The sequence below is a fragment of the Calonectris borealis genome, chromosome 1 (genome assembly GCF_964195595.1).
Source record: "Calonectris borealis chromosome 1, bCalBor7.hap1.2, whole genome shotgun sequence".
In the NCBI taxonomy this organism is placed as follows: Eukaryota; Metazoa; Chordata; class Aves; order Procellariiformes; family Procellariidae; genus Calonectris; species Calonectris borealis.
Window position 1 is genome coordinate 71,504,920 of NC_134312.1, and position 8,064 is coordinate 71,512,983.

An 8,064-nucleotide genomic window follows, 5' to 3' on the forward strand; every position below is an offset into this window, starting at 1 on the left:
AGTGCACCCATGTAAAACTAGCTATTGTGCTTGTAACAGATTATACAGAACACTGAGTGATAAACAGAGTCATATATCTTGTATCAGACTCGAGTCTGCGCGGCACAGTAGTCACCGAAGAGCATTATTGGAAGTAGAGCAAGATTGTTCGGGAGTTGAAGAACTAAAATAAAAAAAAAAGAAAGTCCGTTCAACCAGCACATTTTGAAACCAAGGTGCGATGAAAGTGTTTTAGTGATGCTTTTTCTGGAAACATCAAGTTTAGGACATTTACTTAAATTATACTCTAAATTTATCTAAGAAATATTAATGTAAATTTTGTAACTTTTTCATTGACCTTCCATTAGCAGTTTCAAGTATTTTTCTAATACTAGGAGAAAACCTGCTGGAAATTCAGGCGTTCAGTGTCCAAAGCTCAATTAAGAAGGTACCAACAGAAGTGAGAAACATTAGGGTTTGTTTTTTTTTTTTTTTTTTTCTTTTCAGTTTGAATTTAGTAGTAATCTTTGATCTTGTAATCAGAACTTAGCAAATGGGTGCACATTGTTCCACTGAAATCCCTTGTCTTTTCTCTTAAGCAATAAACACTAATTTCATCACCACCCCCTCACAGGGTATTTGGCAAATACATTACAACCCTTTTAAAACTTGGATCAAGGGAACAGCTCATGTGGAGCCCCACAGAAATCACTGGGACTTTGGGCAATGGATTGAGCTATGTGTTGGATCAGGGTTGAGTAGGAATTGCACAAACTGAAGACACTCTTACAAACAGAGAATTTAAAAAACCTCCAGTGGCTGATCATAAAGAATATATCACAAACACGGCCCTCAAAATACTAGTAGTATTAGAGAAATTAATTTCTTTGCCAATAATAATTTTTTAACATTCCAGCAGATAGAGGTTTTATTCAGCTCCTAAAAGGTTAAAATTTAGGTGGGGAAAAGAAGAAGAGAAAGGATAAAAAGCCCATCTGGCCATAAAAAAAAAATTTGTACCAATTTTTAACCCAGATTTGAAAACTGCCAAGTTACAATAAACACCTGAAAACCTGGGCTTACAATGGAAACTGCAAGTGACCCCTCATTGCAATGGAGCCTGGACAATAACAGAGCAGCTGAAAGTCATTCATAACCAACTGAATAAACTGACTCTAAAGAAGGAGAAGCAACAGCGTTGGTGAAAACGCGGTTCAAAGACTAACGTAGCAACTGGCGAGATTTTCATAGGAAAAAAATTAAGATGTTGCCAGTTTTCTAAATGGCTTTTTCAGGCATATTGCAATCTCCTGCCACTCCCCCCTTCTCTCTCTTTGCGGGTATCAAAATAGAGGCAGCTTGTTCTTGCTAAGGCTAAATTCCACAAACTACAGTTTCAATCTAAACAAAGTAATCAGTGTAATGGTACAAGGGTCACACCTACACGGCCTGGCCAGCCTAGAGACTGGCATCAAGTTTCTCTTTTACAATTTCTTATATCCTTTGTCATGCTATGCATTCTCTGCACACACTCTTTGAAAAACAAAACAAAAGGACATCCATAAATAAAAAGTGGATCACTTATGTTCAAACCCTCCCTGTCAAGTCCTAAACAGGAGAGACAGTGTGTAAGAAGAAAAAGGCATGTAGTAGGAAACTTAAAATGCACTATGGCTCGTTGTCTCTACGGAAATAACTCAGGATAAAGTCTGCCAAAGTACTTCAGAGATTTAGGAATTAATCCTATTTTCAAAGGTCAGTTAAGAAATTACGGGTCCGTCCATGCACTTTCAATGGAATCTAGGCTCTGGAGGTCAACAGGAATACACAGAGAATGTGGAGTTAAAAAGCTCCGTAAGTCTCTATGGGATCGGGGTCTAGTTGCCCTCTATTTCCAAGATTTGGCTTACTATTACAGAAGACCATTTCCTAGTTGCATTTCTTTTAAATGCTGAAGTAATGGGTAAGTATCTGTTTTGTCTCTACATCTCACCTGCAGCAACCTCCTTCCCAATGAACGTTAAACATTTCTTCCTTATTTTTTCTTCTCTCTGAGTCTTTCTGAACCCTACCAGCAAGTGGAGCCCTCAGCTCTAAATTAAGCAGGCAACGACTTCCCATCCTTCAGTAAATTCAGGCTATCTTCTGTGCAGGATCAAGACCGGTATCTGCAAGTTTCATGGGCTCCTTAGCTGAGAGAAGTTATCTACTAACGTCCAATCTCAGAGTTTCATTAGAGATTAAGGGTTGGCACATACAAGCCACCAGCTGGAACATAGGTACCAAAATGTAGGCCTCTGACAGACAGAAAGGGGATTTGAGGAACTCCTTGGAGCCTAAGGTGTCGCAGTTTGGGTGCCTACATCCCTCCGTTGGAGGCTGAACATAGAGTCTCTCTAGGACTTAGTAGGAGCCCCGAAACTCATGCCTCCATTCGTGCCCTCTGCAGAAAGGAAACGGTGTAGGATTACTTAACTGTACGGACAAATGGGGGCTGAAGATGAGAATTATGCTTGCAAGTTGCTTTTATGAAATATCCTGCAAGGGGACTGTCTTGCACCATCTTTAGGGGTATAATGCCACCTACTGAATAGCCACTGGTGCAGCCTGGAGCTCCCAGGCTTTTCCCAGGGGATTCACAGTTACATACTGATCCAAGCCTGACCCTGCCTAACATATGAGTTATGAGAAGATCAGAGCCCTGGAAAGTGGGATGGCTTTAGGCTATTTGCCAATAATTAGCTATATTTATTGATTCATTTCTGAAAATTACCATTTTTATGGGCACCTGGTACCCTAGTAGGGAAATAGCTATACCTAATTTTCATCTTATTGTCGGGGGGACTCTATGACAACTGCTTTGAAAAGTATCCTATCCATCACCATGCATGATTACTCCCATGGACTCAGATAATTCATGAAGAGTCAACAGCAAGATCCTCCAGTAAGAGAACACGAAGAGTAGCAGAGTGAAGAACTCAGAATTAGAAAATCCCAAGGTGACAGTTAAGAACAAATGGGATTTATGCAAGATTGATCTATACCCTTAGTAGAAATGTAGTGTAGCACAGTTCTGAAGTAAGAATGCGCACCATTAGTACAACCATAGAACAAGGTCTCATTCAGTTACTAAATATCCCATTTCTTCAGTTTCAGGCCTTATATAAGATAGCATCTTCAAACCCTACAATTAGTACAAAACCATGTTTTGTTTCCCCCCTCCCCATGGTGTGCTTACCTAAGTATGCAAGTCATTCACAAAGAAAGATTAATTCAGCAGTTCAAAGCCCTTGTGAGAAAGAAGGATTCATCCCATCTCAGAAAGAGAAAGCTAAAACACTGACACTGCAACTTTCAACAGGACCTATCCACTTTGGGTATCTAACATTTCACAATTCCTTTTTAAGCATTTGGTAGCTCATGGTTCTTTATACGCTGAAAGCACAGTTCCCATCCATTTCAGGTGGGAGTATTTGGTACCTTTGCCAACCTGACCCCAGGTGCCTTGCATTAGGAATTCACAAACAAAGAGCATACAGTTAGTAACTGTAAAAAGGGATAAAAGAGATAGAAACCTATTTATTTTTCAACTACAAAAATTGAGTTGTTTTAACTCTTTAACCAGAAGACTATCCTTGCTTTTCTTTCTGTGATACCTTGTGTTAATTGCTTTACATCTCACGTAAAGGATGAGGTACGGATCCTGTAAATGCTAGCCTTTTCCAGCATGTAGTTCAAATTTTTTCCCAAGATAGGTTTCTTGCATGCAGTGAATGAGACAGGTGACTGTGTTATTAAAAGCAGTATCATGATTTGTATTCATAAGGAAAGTGAATTGAAGTTGTATGTAAATGCAATAATACTGGTATTTCCTGTATGGAATACCAGTATACTTGGCTTTTCATCACAAATATTTTTAATGTAGCTCCTCAATTGAAAAAAAAAAAGGATAAACTAAAAAAGTCTAAAATAGAGAATCACATGGACTTTAAGATTGCTTAAAGCAACCTCGAGTCTCTGGACCGTAGACCAGAACAGTGTTAGTACCCCTGGTAGTTACTAGCCAGCAACATGTTGCCCAATTCCCTGATAGTTCTGCTTTTTGAAAACAACATGGGACTCCTAAATTTTGTTTGTACCATTATTTTCCTTACATTTTCTCTTCTGTAGTCCTTTTCTGCTCCTCTTTGACTACTATCTTCTGCCTTAGCTCACCTAGCTGTCTCTTGGTGCTGATTTGCTATTTCACTTTCATGTCCCGCAGCTCTTCTCTCCCTTTTATTTTATTTTCTCCCCATGAAACGCTGAGCTAAGGGGCACAGCAGAGCTTTGAAGCCCCTCCTCTAAGAGCTTCCGGGGTGCCTAGGTGGGGATAGGTGAGAAACACCAAGAGTTTGCTTTCGGGCCGTGGGCATGGCCACAGGGCAGCCCAGGCAGACAGGAGGAGGAAGAACAGGGAAAGGATTAGAGCATTTAAGTGGCAGCTGAATCTTGGGAAAATATAAAAGTTAAGCTCTGAAGTCTCTACTGATGCATATGAACCAGAATCCCTGGGAGGCTCTTAACTTTGCCAAATTTGGGCAGCTTTTCACAGGGATATAAGAATTCATATCCCTAGCATGAGGGCGATTTTTCTATGTGACCTTTTATATCCCACTCAAAAGAAAGGAGACAGTAGAGATTCGCAGTCAGGATTTTTCTTTTTTTTTAAACAATGGACAAAACAACATGTATTTCTCCTAGTTCTTTGTTCTCAGAAATAGCTGAGCAGTTTTAACTGAAACTCAGAAAACAAAAGGGGAGGAAGGGAAGCCTGAGGCAGACTTCTGCTGTAGAAAATTTCAGTGCAGATTCTGAGAGTCTGGCAAAACTAGAAACAACTGAAAACAGGACTTTATAATAGAGCGCATTAGGTACCTTTAAATTATAGACACCCAGAAACTGGTGTGTAGAGCTGCGGCTGTTTCATTGTCTCCAGCCCTGAATTGGTGATCTCAAATCATGTCTCGACTTCTTAGGAGATCTGCTGGGTTCATAGCATTTTTTTGAAAGTGAGGCTGCTAACTAAGGCACTTAGATATGAATTGATGTGTTGATTTTAGGGACACATTAAAAAAAAATAAATCGGGGCTATGCACATTTAGATAAGGACCAAGCTGGGGAGCCATCTTTCTGCTGAACCACCACTGCTACTGCTTCTAGCAACCATGCATATATCTGCAAGTCTTCCTGTCTGCTGATGTCTCCACCTTTGAGCGGCATGCGAGGATTTTATGTTTTGTGCTTATCATCAGCGTCCATTTTCTGGGCGCAGATTGTGGAGCATGCTCCTGCCACTGAATTTCAGATGGTTTGGCTCCATTCAAACTTCTGAGAGGTGCATGTCTCTGGATCCCATAGCACGATATATCAGAAAAACCTTCGGAAACCTGGGAGTTCACTGTCAGTCACGTGTGAAGTTTGTGAAGCTACTCTAGAATTTTAAGTGCCTTTTGCTCGGGAACAAATGGGATGGGTAAAACCGTGGAGTCATAATCAGAATAAGGTCACCGTATAAAGATCTGCTTGGAACATGAAATTTTAAGGAGAGCTTGTACGTGTTTGTTTGAAGAAGGTCTTCAGAGGAAGAGGGGGACAAAGCATGGATTAAGGCCCATGTAAGGAAAAGGCTGTAATTCTAATATTAATTAGTTTCTGCATAATTAAATATTTCTCATTTTGAACGGTGGCTGTGAGCTCCCTCTGTCCTTGGCAAAGTTTAAAGTCTAATTTTATGGCTTTGACTCTTCGCTGGTGCACTGCAAGTATATATTAAGCAGTTTTCCTTTTTTTTTTTTACTTTCCTCGATGTGAATGGTGCTCTGAAAGTGAGGCTAGTTATTTTGTTTATTGCAGGTTGTTGGATGATGATTAGAGAAACAATTAATGCCTTTCATCACTAAAATGTATGAGAGCAAAGAGTTGAAAACACTAGGAAACGTCCACCTTTCTTAGACTTTGATGTTTGGCATCTTGGCAGTCTGATACCAGTTTTGTGACTGTAGGTTATTAACAAAATTGGATTATTTCCAGAAGTTTATGAAAGCTGATACATTTTCAATTGTCTAGACTTTGCTAGGCAACCTTAGATTATGTTCTGACTGCGAAAGGTGGATTTTGCATTCGTCAACTATGCCACACCTAGATGTGAAATATGTGCAGCCATGTTAATTTGTTGAACCTGAGGTAGATTGACCTGTGAGATAGTAATCTGGGCTTTGCACCCACTTTTATTCAGCGTCATACCCAAATCAATTAGCACAAGTGGCACAAGCTCCAGCGACACCCAGCTGTTTCTCCCTATTTCATGTGATCTTAGCGAGTGTTTGAGACAAGTGTGTGGAAGGCAGCAAAACAGTGAAGATTCAGCTGAGACAAGAGTGACAGTGATGAGAGTAAGGCTGGGAGAAAGAAACAGAAGGTGTGTTGAGAAACCACCCAGCATCAGGGAGTCCAAGTTGTGCTCCTTGTAGTCTGGACCTCACGAAATGCCTTTGAGAGATCCTTGGAATACGCTTCTCACAGGACATGGATTTGAACATTGTACCGTTTTTCTTGGATCCTAGGAACACGGAAAAAACCTGACCTGGTGCCCATCTCTAACCAAAAGGTTTTCTTCGGTCTTCCTTAGCTTAAAAGGCGGCAGATGTCTAAGACCTACTGTAGGCATCTGCACCTTTTCCACTTTGAGACTTAGATGTATGCCAAATGTGTATGACCTACACCTTAACATGATTCAAACACTGATTCTAGTGCAGACTGTGACTATCTGTCTGTAGGATGTTATAACACACGTCTGCTCTTTGCAAGATGCTTGCTGTTCAAAACTGGGTGAAAGTTATTAAAAACTATTTCAGCCGGTCCTTTTAACAGGCTATTTTTTAGGTATCTGTGTATTACCATAGATATCATCTGCAGAGATGCATAAATGATCGAGCTTTTCTCTTAATAGAAAGGAAATGGTGATAGGGGGTTTCCATGAAGATTCTTTGATTTCAGAATTTATTCTCCCTGAGGTCCAAAATAGCCCAAATTTAACTTTCAGAACATGCTGCAGAGCTATTTTTTGCTGAGCTTTTGCTGAGGGTTGAAGAGCATGAGGCAAGCTGGGAATTTTTTTTGTGATTCTGGGTTGATTTGATTTATGTGGGCAGGGAGTTATTTGGACTGAGCAAGTAATTTTGTTTGTTATGAATATTTTTAATTAGTTATAAGCCCTCAAAACTTTGGGATAAAGACATTTTGTTTATACTTGGGAAAAAATGAATGAAATAGATTATATATTTAAGTCTTTTTTGTAATGATTTACTCTTCCTTGTAATTGTGTGTAGTGAACAGATTATCTTTTATTTTATGATTCAGTTTTCCTTTAAGTGCTTCTTTCCCTTTGCTGGCACATCAGAGAGAATCTGTCGAATTTAATTGGGCTCTTCTTAGGTTCATGATCTCACTTGCCAGGTCAGTTTTATAAAATTCTCTTACCTTTTCAGAAAAATGAAATGATTTGTGATTTTGGCTTAGTTCTGATCAACCCTTCCAAATTTTGAGGGCTACTCCTTGGCACAGCAGCCTCGTAGCTCTAAGAGACCCGTCCCTTGGCAGGGAAGCTGGAAAGATGAATGCTCATATCCTGGGTGATGGATTTGGCACGCCCCATGGAATGCCACATTCTCCAGAAATTTCAGACTTGTGAAATACTGATTTAGTGGCTGCTTAGTGGCAATTGATCATAAAGTGATCACAGTTAATTCTAACACTTTTTTTAAAAGAGGAAAATGTACAAATTAACAGAATATATGAAGAATATGATGCTGTCCATCCGCCTCTTTTTGCCAACGTGAGGCTGTTCCCTACCAATCATAATTCATCGCTCTGTTTGGTTTAATGAATCAATGATACATCTTTCATGAGTAAGTCTTATTGTCTCTTCCCCTTCCTCCATACGCTTCTGCTCATCCCACTTAAACCATTTAAATCAAAACAAATACGAAAATATTTTCCTTTAATTAGGATTTGTATTTAGCTTGGACTTCTTTCATCTTTCAG